Source organism: Dromiciops gliroides, chromosome X, assembly GCF_019393635.1.
Source record: "Dromiciops gliroides isolate mDroGli1 chromosome X, mDroGli1.pri, whole genome shotgun sequence".
Classification (NCBI taxonomy): Eukaryota; Metazoa; Chordata; class Mammalia; order Microbiotheria; family Microbiotheriidae; genus Dromiciops; species Dromiciops gliroides.
The window spans coordinates 58,984,985-58,999,564 of record NC_057867.1 but is presented as its reverse complement, the minus strand read 5'-3'; the positions used below and the strand labels follow the sequence as shown (position 1 = coordinate 58,999,564).

Here is a 14,580-nt window from a genome sequence, read left to right as displayed (position 1 = left end):
TGTCCCTCCACTGATGCAGATTGCAGCCTTTCTATAGTTTATTTCTACTGGCATAGCTTTTGAGAACATAAAGCTACCTCTATGCCAGAAGGAGACCTTGAGTAGAAGAAAAACGAATTCAATTCACACACAAAAAACCACCCCCCTCAAAAGTACATTCAGGAAGGAGAATAAGAGGAATAAGTATTAGCATAGCTATTTATATAGGTTGACATAAAGATCAAATGAGATAACAATTGTAAAGTACGTAGCACATTGCCTGGCGCAAAGTGCTATATACATGTTAGCTATTATTTATTATCGTTATTGTTATTATTATTATTATTATCATCATTATCATTATTAAGCTCTCCCTATGTGCCAAGCACGGTGCTACCTTCTTTTTACAAATATTATATTACCTCATTTGATTCTCATATTAACTCTGTGAAATAGGTACTATTATTATCTTCATTTCACTATTGAGGAAACTGAGTCAAACAGGTCACAGAGCAAGTAAGTGTTTGAGACAGGATTTGAACTCAGGTCTTCCTGACTCCAGGTACAGTGCTCTATCCACTGCTACATGAGCTGCCTTAAATATTATTACATAGCAAAAAAATTCTACAGAATGTACAGTAGGGGAGGGAGCTTGGACTTCATCTAATCAATTCACTTACTTTACAGTTTGGTAAACTGAGGCCTAGAGGGATGAAATAATTCATCTCAGTTGACACTTTGAGTGAGGGTCATAGGCAGAGCTAGAACTTTGCAAGGCATGACATAGCATCTTCCCCAAAAGTTGTCAGCAAAAACATTCATCTTTGGAGGTGGGAAACTTGTTCAAGATTATAAAAATGAAAAAAATTAGCAGCTGATCTCTGTGAAAGAGAGCTGATTTCTTCTCACAAAAGTACTCTGCTTGGGTTATTAGCTACTTCCAACTGAAGAGAAAAGGTTTGAAGTGATGAATCTGGTAACCTTCAGTGGAGGTGGGTGATGGAGTAGTGGGGACAAAAGGACTTCCAAAGCCTTAATACTTGCTTCTTGACCTGCCGCTTAGTGTTATGGACTATAACAAGCAATGCCTTCCCCCCATTCCACCAAGTCTTGCCATAACTCCTATGCAAACGGAGGAGAGATTCTGAAAACCAAGGCCCAAAGTCTGTCCTTTTCACAAATGGTCCTATTTAAGACTATTTTAGACTCCAAATCTGGTTGCAAAGTAAAAGGAACTAAATGAGAATAGTGGAACCACTTAGCTCGTGTAGAAAGCATCTTTATTTTGCCAGGGAGATAATAGAATTGATGTCCAACATATGCAACATAAGCAAAACATAAGAAATCTGCTCATTGTTTACTGTGGGCCTAATACCATGTCATTTGTCTATACCTTGATTTCTGGAGACCAAAAAGGGAATATTGTCTCCTCCATTAGACTGGGAGCTCCTTGAGGGCAAGGCTCCTGTTTTTACCTTTCTTTGTATATGTATAATGCCTCACACATGCTAAGTGCTTACTGAAAGTTTGCTGACTGATTTGCCTCCTGAAGTTCAAATGAGTGAGGTTCATGTCCTAGAGATTTCTTTGGCCACAGAGATGAGGCAAGGAGATAGAGTGAACAGGAAACCTATAGCAAGGAGATCATGACATTTTTCCCCAAATGAATAATATTTAATTTTCCCCAATTATATGTAAAATAATTTATAACATTTGTTTTTTTGAAATTTGGAGTTCCAAATTCTTTCCCTCCTTTCCCCCCTTCCTGAGACAGTAAGCAATTTGATACATGTGCAATCAGATCATAGCTTTTTTGAAGGACTGAATTAGGTTGGGATCAAGATGAGGCAGAAGGAACCCCAGAGGTCAGTCCAATAGGGCCATATAAAAACGTGGGGGCTCAGAGCCAACAATAAGTCAGAAGGTAGTGAGCAGTAGGAATCCAGAGGGCATAAATCCCAGAGGGTCACACCAGATGGGAGACCAAAGTCCACATAGTCTAGGGCTCAATGTTCACGGAAACAATGAAACCAATCAGTGCAAAGCAGGCCTGATGGCTTTTAGCTCTTGAGGACTGAATGGGAGAGATCACAGGTAAGGTATTGCCAAATCATTTCATAGAATCAAAGAGCTAGAAAGGACTTCAGGGGTAATCTAGTCCAACTGCCTTTGCAGGCGAACTTACCTGAGCAAGTGTACACAGTAGGGCAGTGGCAGAGCTAGAGTTAGAACTCAGGTTTTCTGTCTCCCAGACTTGGACAAACCAGTCAGAACATAGCTTTGGGTACAGCATGAGAACACAACTAATGGTCCAGTGAAAAATGTAGTAAAAACCACCTATGTTTGTTGTCTACAAGACACAGGATTACCGATTCACCTGCTTCTGCCATTGTTTAATAGAAATGAGCATGCTGACTAGATGTTTTGACATCACATAGGCACAGCTTGGGTCTATTTTTCAGTTGGCAAACTGGTCTGGGACAAGACTAATCTGGTCATCTCAACTGTCTTCACACTGACCTTATTATGCAATGACACATAAAGCCATAGAAGGGGTCTGAGAGACTGTGTAGTCTACACCTCCCCCTTGACAGACAGGGCAGACTGAGTCCTAGAGAAGGGAAAGGACTTGCCAGAGTCTCACAGTGAGTTCAAAGCACAGCCAGGAGCAGAATGATGGTCACTTGATTCCCCAGGTTGCACTTAGGGCCATGCTGCATTTTTTTTCACAGGGCTCAGGCCCAATTCTGACATTAACTTAGCTAGTATGACCTCAGGCAAGTCACCTGTTCTCTATGGGCCACAAGTTCCATATCTATGAAATCAGGGAGTTGAACCAGATGATTCTTTTCTTTTCTTGACAGGACAATGCATTTTATTTTTCCCAATATATTTTATTTATTTCATTAAATATTTCTCAGTTATATGTAAAAAAATTAATATTTTTAAATTGAGTTTCTAATTAGCTCCCTCCCTTGCTCCCCTCCTCACTACTTGAAAAGGAAAGCAATTTAATATAAATTATATATGTGAATTCACTGAAAACATATTTCCATATTAGCCATGTTACAAAAGAGTACACTGACCAAAAATCCCTATAAAACAAAAACAAGAAAAATAAAGTAAAACATATGCTTCGATCTGCATTCGGACTCCATCAGTTCTTTCTCTGGAGGTGGATAGAAATTTTCACCATAAGTCTTTCAGAATTGTCTTGGATCATTATATTGCTGAGAATAGCTAAGTCTTTCAACATTGATCACAGTACAATTTTGCTGTTACTGTATACAATGGTCTGGTTCTGTTCACTTCGCTTTGCATCAGCTTATTTGTTTTTCCAGATTTTCTAAAATAATACTACTCATTCTTCTAGCATAATACTATTCCATCACAACCATATATCACAACTTGTTCAGCTATTCTCCAATCAGTGGGCATCCCTTCAATTTCCAATACTTTACTACCACAACAAGAACTTCTATGAATGTTTTTGTGCATATAGGTTCTTTTCTCTTTCCTTTGATCTCTTTGGGATACAGATCTAATAGTGGTATTGCTGGATCAAAGGGTATGCACAGTTTTATAGCCCTTAGGGTATAGTTCCAGATTGTTCTCCAAAATAGTTGGATCCATTTATAACTCCACCAAGAGTACATTAGTGTCCTATCTTTTTGACATTTCTCCAATATTTGTTGTTTTCCTTTCCTGTCATATTAGCCAATTTGATAGGTGTAAGGTGATACCTCAGGGATGTGTTAAGTTGTATTTCTCTAATCAATAATAAGTTAGAGTATTTTTATATACTGATAGATTTGTTCTTCTGAAAACTATCTGTTCATATTCTTTGACCATCAATTGGGGAATGGCATATATTATTATAAATTTGGCTCAGTTCTATATATAATTGAGAAATTAGTCCTTTATCAGAGAAACTTGCTTATAAATTTGTTTCCCAGTTTCTTGCTTTCCTTCTAATCTTGACTGTATTGGTTTTGTGCAAAAAACTTTTTAATATAATCAAAATTATCCATTTTATATCTTGCAATGTGCTCTATCTCATTCGGTCATAAATTCTTCCCTTATCCATAGATCTCACAGGTAAAATTTTCCATGTTCCCATAATTTGTTTATGGATATCATCCTTTATGTCTAAATCATGAATGTATTTTGACCTTATCTTGGTATATGGTGCAAGATGTTGGTCTATAGTTTCTTCCAAACTGCTTTCCAGTCTTCCCAGTAATTTAAATATCAAATAGGGAGTTCTTTCCCCAAAAGATGGGATCTTTGGGTTTATCAAACACTAGATAACCATGGTCATTTACGACTGTGTATTGTATACCTAATTTATTCCACTGATCCACTGCTCTATTTCTTAGCCAGTACCAGATTGTTTTGATGATTGCTGCTGTGTAATACATTTGGATATCTGGTACTGCCAAGCCTAGCTAGGTGGCCCAGTGGATAGAGCACTGGCCCTGAAGTTAGGAGTACTTGAGTTAAAATCTAACCTCAGACACTTACTAGCTATGTAACTGAGCAAGTCACTTAACCCTAATTGCCTTAAACATACAGGGTCATCTCCAGTCATCCTGATAATATATCTTACCACTGGACCCAGATGACTCTGGAGGAGAGAGTAAGGCTGGTGATGTTGCACAGCCCTTCGTCACTTAAATCCAATTCATTGCAAGTCATGACATCTGTCAAGGTATTCTATGAGAACAAAGGACAAAGAACAACTGCCAGGCCACCTTCTTTCACTTTTTTCAGTGATTCCCTTGATATTCTTAAACTTTTGTTCTTCTAGATTAATTTTGTTATTGTTTCTAGATCTATAAAATATTTTCTAGCAGTTTTATTGGTATGGCACTGAATGAGTAATTTAGGTAGAATTGTCATTTTTTATTATACTGGCTCAGCCTACCCACAAGCAATTAATATTTCTTCAATTGTTTAGATATGACTGTATTTGTGTGAAGAGTGGGCAATGAGGGTTAAGTGACTTGCCCAGGATCACACAGCTAGTAAGTGTCAAGTGTCTGAAGCTGGATTTGAACTCAAGTCCTCCTGAATCCAGGGCCGGTGCTTTATCCACTGCACTACCTAGCTGCCCCTTAATTGTTTTTTGGTTTGTTTGTTTGTTTTTAGTGAGGCAATTGGGCTTAAGTGACTTGCCCAGGATTACACAGCTAGTAAGTGTCAAGTTTCAGAGGCCGGATTTGAACTCAGGTCCTCCTGAATCCTGGGCCGGTGCTCTATCCACTGCACCACCTAGCTGCCCACCACTGCACCACCTAGCTGCCCACCACTGCGCCACCTAGCTGCCCCCTTAATTGGTTTTTAAACCTATGTTTCCACAGCCCTCTATTGAATGTAATTTTTAATTGGATTGTGGTCTGAAAAGGATGTATTTAATATTTCTGGTTTTCTGCATTTGTTTGTGAGGTTTTTATGCCCTAACATATGTTCAATTTTTGTGAAGGTTCCATGTACAGCTGAGGAGAAAAGGTATATTCCTTTCTATTCCCATTCAATTTTCTCCAGAGTTCTATCATATCTAAATTTCTAAAATTCTATTAATTTCCTTAACTTCTTTTTTGTTTATTTTATGGTTAGATTTATCTAGTTTATCTAGTTCTGATAGGGGGAAGTTGAGGTCCCCCACTAGTATAGTTTTACAGTCTGTTTCCTCATGGAAGTTATATAACTTTTCCTTTAAGAATGTGAATGCTATGCCATTTGGCGCATATACTTGGTACTGATATTATTTCATTGTCTGTGGTACCTTTTAGAAAAATGTAGTTTCCTTGTTTATCTCTTTTAATTAGGTTTATTTTTGCTTTTTCTTTGTCTGAGATCATGACTGCTATCCTTACTGGTTTTTTTTAACCTCAGCTGAAGCATTATAGATTCTGCTCCAGGCCCTTATTTTCACTCTCTGTGTTGCACTGTGATTCAAGTGTGTTTCTTATAGACAACATATTGTTGGATTCTGATTTTTGATCCATTTTGCTATCTACTTCTATCTTGTGGGTGAGTTCATCCCATTCGTACTCATAGATATGATTATTGAGTAATTCCCTCTATCCTGTTCTTCCCTGTTTATCCTTCTCTCTCTTTTCACCCTGTCCCTCCTCAAAAGTCTGTTTTGCTTTTGACCATTGCCTCCCTTAATCCTCCCTCCCTTCTATCAGTAATGCCAGCCTCAACACCCCCTTCTCTGATCCCCTTCCCTTCCTACTTCCCTGTAGGATAAGATATATTTCTATACCCAACTGAGTGTGGATGTTATTCCCTCTTTGAGAGAATTCCAATGAGAGTAAAGTTCAAGCATTGGCCACCACCCATCCCCATTTTCCCTTCTACTGTAAAAGCTCTTCCTTTTGTACCTTTTTTATGTGATATAATTTTCTCCATTCTTTCTCTCCCTTACCCCTTCTCCTAGTGCATCCCTCATTCCTCCCCTTAATTTTTTTTTTTTGAAGTCATCCTATCACGGTCAACTCACACCTGGGCCCTCTGCTATGTATATTCCTTCTAATTTCCCTAATAATGATAAAGTTCTTAGGAGTTACACATATCATCTTCCCATACAGGAATATAAACACTTTAACCTTATTGATTCCCTTTTGATTTTTCTTTCATGTTTACTTTTTAAAGGTTATACACTTTAATCAACTATAGTAAATCAATACTTTTTGTATGCAGTATAAAAATTCTGATTCTTCATGCATCAGATTACATAAATTAGGTGTCACATTATACAATATATAAATATACTTGTGAGTTTTGTACATTCAAAAATGTGTACAAGGTACTACAGTATTTTTAATAAGACAAGTATGCACTGTTCTGTTATGTTTATATCTTTTGCATACCTGCTGGATATACATCATGTTTACTTTTTATGCTTCTCTTGGGTCTTCTATTTGAAAGTCAGATTTTCCATTCAGCTCTGGTCTTTTCATTAGGAATGTTTGAAAGTCCTATCTTTCATTAAATGTTCATTTCCTCCCCCCACCCCCAAGGATGATACTTAGTTTTGCTAGAAAGGTTATTCTTGGTTGTAATCCTAGTTCCTTCGCCTTCTGGAGTATTATATTCAAATCCCTCCAAACTTTTAATATAGAAGCTACTAAATCTCGTTTTATCCTGACTATGGCTCCATAATACTTGATTTTTTTTTTTTTTTTTGGTGAGGCAATTGGGGTTAAGTGACTTGCCCAAGGTCACAAAGCTAAGTGTTAAGCGTCTGAGGCTGGCTTTGAACTCAGGTCCTCCTGACTCCAGGGCCAGTGCTCTATCCACTGCGCCACCTAGCTGCCCCTTGAATTGTTTTTTTCTAGCTGCTTGCAATATTTTCTCCTTGACCTGAGAGCTCTGGGATTTGGCTATGATATTCCTGGGAGTTTTCATTTTGGGTTCTCTTTCAGGAGGTGATTGGAAGCTCTGGATTAGGGCTATGATGTTCCTGGGAATTTACATTTTGTGATTTCTTTCAGGTGATAAGTGAATGCTTTCTATTTTTACTTTGCCCTCTTGTTATAAGAGATCTTTCATAATTCCTTGTAATATAGTATCTAAGCTTTATTGGGGGGAGGAGAGCATGCTTTTCAGGGAGTCCATCATTCTTTTTGAATTGGGTTTTTTGTTGTTGTTGTTGTTGTTTGTTTGGTTGGTTTTTTTGTGGGGGCAATGAGGGTTAAGTGACTTGCCCAGGGTCACACAGCTAGTGTCAAGTGTCTGAGACTGGATTTGAACTTAGGTCCTCCTGAATCCAGGGCCATTGCTTTTTCCACTGTGCCACCTAGCTGCCCCCGGCGTCCATGATTCTTATATTATCTTTCCTTGACCTGTTTTCCATATCAGTTTTTATGTTATATTCCTTATATTTTGTTATTTTTTCCACTTAATCTTTTGATTTTGTTTTAATATTATTTATTGTCTAATGTTTTTAATGTTTTATGTCTAATACTTTTAAAATTTTCTGTTTGGTCATTCTAATTTTCAGAGCATTCCATTCCATGGTAGGATTTACCACTATCTAAGGTATCATTTCTCCTATTTCTACTATTTTTCGAATAATAATGTTGTTAGTATTTTGATTCCCCTACAAACTCTTTCCAAATTGTCTGTTATCTTTTGGGGGGTTGTTGGGGATTTTTTGTCCTAGACTTTTGATTTCATCCACAGAGGGAACATCTAGATGGAAACTCCATTCAATCCATGTCAATCAGCAACTTAGATTCTCATAGCTTCTTAGGAAGACTAGATGGGTTAAGTGGCATAATCATGAAACCCAGAATATGTCAGAAGAAGGACTTGAACTCAAGTCTTCCTAACTCTAGAGGCCTGTTCTCTGCCATTAATTTAGAGGTCTCTGATCACTCCATTCTATCCCTTGGACTCAAGAGGAAAATGGATCTGGGAACTGGTCCTATTTTGCACTGTTATTTCAAGTTTCTTGTATAAGTAAACAGAAAAGTTATTTTGGTCTATATGAAACATACAGTTACTCATGGAGCATAGTATGTTTTCTCTAAGGCTCAAAATGGTTTATTTTACAAGGTCACAAGGCACAATTAAACTTGGGTTATCATCAAATCAATATTTTAAACTGTCACCTCCAAAGATATGTATACCTTGTGTTCAATCTTACTGTTCAATAAAAGCAGTGGCCTGTTTAGGAGCAAGGGATAAGTTACCAAGACAATATGGTATTACTTTTAAACATTCTGAATCTTGGGATCTGTAAATTTAATTACACAATATGTCAGAACACTTCTTTTGGCATACACCAATGGAAAGCACGGTTGCCAATATTTGTACCAAATATCGGCTAGACTTTTAATGCTCAGCATCCATGATATTGAAAGATGATTGCATCCCATGAAGAATCCACATAGCACAAAAATAATTGGCTACATGGTTTTGTAATGTGTGAAGATAACTCAAATATGCAATATAAGCTGAGCACTGATGACTGGTCATAAATAAACCCTATAACTGTATTAGGATCCCCATCACAACATTATAGACTCTGAAATGCCTGCAATGATTAAGGTCTTTCTGTTGATACTGCTTTTAAAATCCTGACTCTGTGAACATTGAGATTCCAACCTGGATTAAAAAGTTTAATAGCTAGCTTCAGGTTTTATAAGGTGTTTTGTTTTGGTTTTGGTCTAGATGTGATTTTTATTGATACAGGACACCCCCTGGTGTGGAAATTCTCTCCCCCTTGAGGCTGATCATTGACTCTGCCAATAACTCATACTATTTGAAATCTGTCCTACACACTGAGAGGTCAAGTGAGTTGCCCAGGGCCACACAGCTAAAAAGTGTTAGAAGACTGAATTCTGGTCTTCCTGGCTTTAAGGCCAGCCATACTACCCATAGTGGAGGATATACCCTCAATCAGTCCTAGTCACTCAGTCATCAAGCATTTATTAATCACCTACTATGTGCCAGGCACTGTGCTAAGCACTGGAAATAACAAAGAAAGGCAAACGTATAGCCCCTTCCCTCAAGGAGCTCACATTCAAATAAGGGAGATAATGTGCAAGCCACTATGTCCACACAAAATACATACAGGGGATATATATTTTGAAAAGGGAGATGTCAGAGGAAAGGCCCTGGTGGGAGGAATGGGGAAGATGACCTATCAGGAAAGGCCTCTTGCAGAAAGTGGGATTAGTACTGAGTCTTGAAGGAAACCAAGGAAGGTCGAGGTGAGGAGCGAGAACATTCTCTGCATGGGGATTGGCCAGAGTGACCCTGAAGTCTCCCTGGGTACAGGGTTATTATAATGCAAACGACTGACCTGTCTGTTATAATCTCCACTGAGGACAGAACTAGAGAAAGAGCAACTTAAATAAGATACCAATGTTACTTGAGAGAACTGATGATAGAGGAGAATGACGGAATAAATATATAGAATCACACCCATGGTTTGGGGCATGGCCAGTGTGGGGATCTATTTCATGTGACTAGACACAATTTAAACAAGGGTTTTGTTTTCCTTTGGGTCAAGGGAGGTAGGAGGCAGAAAAAATAAATGCTTGTCAATTGGGAAAAATAAAATTTAATTTAAAAACAAAACAGAAAGAAAAATCAAGAGAGAGAAGTATTAGTGAAATATTGGAAAATATACATGTGAACTCAAAATAGTTTAGAAGATGGTATCAGCAAGGGAGACTGTGCTGATACTATTGTTAAATTTAACATGCACTTCAAATAAGCTATTTATAAGATACTCGCAGTTTCATATAAAACTCTTCCTGTACTTTATATATTGAAATGTTTGTTGCATTCATAAGAAGAAAACTTTAAAAATAAATACAAATGGAATGGGAGACCAGGTCTGGCCATGTCACTCACCTATTCCAGAAACTTCATGGGCTCCATATTGCTTGTAAAATATGAATGAAGGGAAAAGCATTTATTATAAGCATTATGCTAAACAATGGAGATGCAAATGCAAATGCAAAGAGAACTCCTGACCTCAAAGAACTAATATTCTACTGGGGGAGACAACACATGAAGGGGAGTGGTGCCTAGAGAGGAGTACTTTGCTCTAGAAAATTACGGGAATGGTGAGAGGGATCATAGAGGAGTAGATTGATACACAAACCACAACCAATGGCAGAATTTCTTGGATCATGGTCCATGGTTCCAGAACTAGTGGGAAGAGGAGGAAAGAAAAGGTATGCATGGGGAAGCAAGGTGGTGGTGTGGAGATGTGGAGAGAGTAGAGAATGATGTTAGGCCTTTCCCAAAATGGTAGTTACAGAGAGGCAGTCACTATTGGGAGTCAGGGGGAGAAGGGCCAGAACTGCAAGGTGGTTAATGAGGTCAGGAAGGCCAGCAAGTAGAAATAGATACTGACTCCTATTTGGCATTTAAATCCCTTCAGAACCTGTCTCCAACCTATATATCTTGACCAATCTCGATGACTTTCAAGAAGTCTAGAGTACAAGGGGCAGCTAGGTGGTGCAGTGGATAAAGCACCGGCCCTTGATTCAGGAGTACCTGAGTTCGAATCTGGTCTCAGACACTTGACACTTACTAGCTGTGTGACCCTGGGCAAGTCACTTAACCCCCATTGACCCACAAAAAAAAAAAAGAAGTATAGAGTACAGCCAAACTGATTTGCTTGTTCTGTAGACATCGCATTCAGTCTTCACTCTCCTCCATGCCTAGAATGCTCTCGCTCTTCATCTCCCCTTGTAGAACCCTGCAAAGTTCTCCTTCCAAATTACATTTTACATTTCTCTCCCCATCCATATTTATACAATAATACAACTATTAATACACATGCATGTGAATGTTTGAATGCAAATATAGATATACATGCATATACACATATATACACATATTTAGCATTTATATCCACACATACACATGCAATTGCTGGCATACACATTATTTTCTCCCAGTAGAATGTATGTTTCTTGAGGGAAAGGATTGTTTTGTTTCTGTCTTTGTCTTCCCAGAGACTCTCAATATACGCTTATTATTCTGCAAAAGACAAGTAGAGGGCAAAACAGGGGTTGGCTTTGCCTTTGGCAAGATTGATGGAAGGGAAGGGTCATCCTTTGCTTGCTTTTTCCCAAGTGGGGCAGTAAAGGGGGCAGACTGACTGCCTTCTCCCTGAGAAGATAAGAGATATTGGCAGAGTGTGGAAAAGGTTGAAAAGTCAGCACCCAATGAGCAGGAAAGGGGGGAAAAAGAGCTAAATGTTTGGTATTTTTTTGATTATTAAAGTAATTTGTTGGGGGCAGCTAGGTGTCGCAGTGGATAAAGCACAAGCCCTGGATTCAGGAGGACCTGAGTTCAAATCCGGCCTCAGACACTTGACACTTACTAGCTGTGTGACCCTGGGCAAGTCACTTGACCCTCATTGCCCCACCAAAAATTTTAAAAAAAATTGTCACTTAAAAAATGAATTCCTTTGTTATTAATTCATAACTCAAGTCAGGACTATCATACATAAAATGAAAATTGCAAGTACCATTGTAACTGTGGGGCTGGAACAATTTCTGGACCTCTCTTCATCACTTATGCACCAAGGATACCCTTTTAATTAATAACATGTAAAGAATTACATTGTAATCAACATCTAACTATTATAACAGTCTTTCTGTTCACTAAGCACAGAAATCCAGCGCTGGAAGAGATCTCAAAGGCCAGTTAGTTGAACCCTAACTTCAGTGAGTCAACAAGCCTTTAAGTGCCTACTATGTGCCAGGCATTCTTTGAGGTGTTGGGGATACAAAGAAAGGCCAAAACATGGTCCCTGCCTCAGGAAGAAACAGCATCCAAAGAACTAGGGCCGTACAAGATACATACAGTGGAGACAGGATGTGATCTCAGATGTAAGGCACTGAAAGGGAATGGGGGTGGAGACACACTAGGAAAAACCTTCTGCAGGAGGAAGGAGTGAAATTAAGTGGGAGAAACAGCAAGCATGAAGATGTAACTGAGTTGAGGAGTACATGGTAGAGAGTGAGAAGGAAGGAGACCCCTCTAAATGTCAAATAGAGGCTTTTTAATTTGATATAGGTAGTAAGAAGGAGCCACTGGAGTTTAGGGAGCAGGGTAGGGTTGGAGGTGCTGACCCAGTCAGGACTGTGCTTTAGGAAATGCTTTGGCATCTGTGAGGAGGAATGGGGAGAGATTTGAGACAGGGAGATCAACCAGAAGGCTACTGAGTCAGTCAAGATGTACTGAGGGCCTGCCACAGGCTGGTGGTTGTGTCAGAGAAATGGGTGTATATACATGAGATGGTGACAAGGTGACAGTGACAGATTGGATAATGGGAGGTGTGAGCAAGTTAGGGTTAGAAGATGACAGCTGGGGAGGCTGGATAACTGTGCAAAGTCACCAGCCTCACTCTTTCCTCCAGAGCCATCTGGATCCAGTGGCAAGATAGATATCAGGACAACTGGAGAGGCCTCGGATATATTTTAAGGCAATTAAGGTTAAGTGACTTGCCTGGGGTCACACAGCTAGTAAGTGTCCAAGGTGACATTTGAACTCAGGTCCTCCCAACTTCAGGGCCAGTATTCTATCCACTGCGCCACCTAGCTGCCCCTCAGGGTCATACAGGGAAGGTAGGAAGAGGAGAGAACTTAAAGAAAAAAAGACTAATAAATTCTGCTTTGGACACGTAGAATTTAAGATGCCTACCTGAACAGAAATGCCTTCTATATTCTCTCCATTGCCTAATACCGTGTCTGCCACATAGCAAGCCCCAATCAATGTTAGGAATTCAAAGGAATTTTGAACAGAGGGTTACACATGCTCTGCTTGAAGACCACCACGGAGAAGGAACTCGCTAGTTCCCAAGTCAAGCAGCCCATGAACTTTTGGACATGTTACAATGTGTCTTGGCACATTGGAGGAAGTTGCTCTTGGCATTAAGTGACAGATTTATCTATGTCTGACCCGTTGCTCCTAGTTCTGGCCTCTCAGGCAGAGCAGAACTGCCTAATCCTTTACCACATCCCAGCCCTTCAAATACTTGAAGATATCAAGGGTTTCTTCTTAAGTCTGAACATTTGCAGTCCTTTACCCGGCCCCCAGCTATCCCTACTGGCCTGGAAGCGCCCCTCATTTGTCTTTGCCTTTGGGGGGGATGTCTGATCATCCTGTTTCAGGACACTACGCCCCTGGGGTAATGTGAGCTTTGCCTGGCTATAGTATCACAGGCTATGCATAGTGCAGTAACCTAGTCCAGGGTCCCCATTCCCAAGCACCAGGGCATTTTGCTGACCTCTCTCTCACTGGCAGTGACTCGGCTGTCCCATCTGCCTATTTTGTCATTAACCTGAGTAGGGAGTTCACCCAGGCCTGGTAATGTGAGTCCTGCAGGTTCTCTCCTTCCTCTTCTGTATGTCTCTCAATCTCTCTCTCTCCCCCACCTCTGTCTCTCTCAGTTTCCCATCTTTAACTTCCATCGCTGTCTCTCCTGAGTCTCCCCTTTGTCTCTTCTCTCTCCTGTCTCTGTCTCGCTTTTCTCCTCTTTGTTTCTCCTTTCTCAGTGTCCTTTGTCTCTCTCTTCCCTTTCTGAATCTCCATCTCTCCTCACTGTCTCTCCTCCATTTTGCTCTTCTGCATCCCCTCCCCTTTCTCTCCCGTGTCTGTGTCTGTGTCTCAGTTTCAGCCTCTCTTTCCTCTCTGTCTTTCCCGTTTCTGTCCCCTTTCTGTTTGTCTCTTGTCTCTCTCCCGTCTCCAATCTCTCTCCTGTCTCCAATCTCTTTCTCTCCCCTGTCTCAGTCTCTGTCTCTTCCTCTTTATTCCTCCATTCTTTCTCCTTGTCCTCTTCCTCTCTCCCTCAGGATTAGCCTTGCAGGATCTGTGCTTAATGAAGCTAAGTATACTCACCCTCTCTTTAGCCCCAGTGTTTTCTCTAACTCCTTAATGGATTAGAGAATCATGGCTAAGAGGGAAGTCAAGCCCACTGAGTTATGTCTAGACTCTAACCAATGACCCCTTTCGTGAAAAATGGGCCATTCAGTATTCTAGCCCAGGGCCACCTTTCCCTTCCCTTCAACGGTCCACTGATTGATCCCTTACTGGTAGTGACTCAGCTGTCCC

At 39.9% G+C, this 14,580-nt stretch overlaps 1 long non-coding RNA gene across 1 annotated transcript in view; it reads right to left on the bottom strand.

Moving 5' to 3' along the window:
* The window catches only part of LOC122733428, a 36,025-nt gene extending 23,909 nt beyond the window's left edge, over positions 1 to 12,116 (bottom strand). Inside the window, exon 1 of the long non-coding RNA XR_006353842.1 lies at positions 11,993 to 12,116. This is a non-coding gene — a long non-coding RNA (uncharacterized LOC122733428). The remainder of the gene's footprint in view (positions 1 to 11,992) is intronic.
* Between the last annotated feature and the right edge of the window lie 2,464 nt (positions 12,117 to 14,580).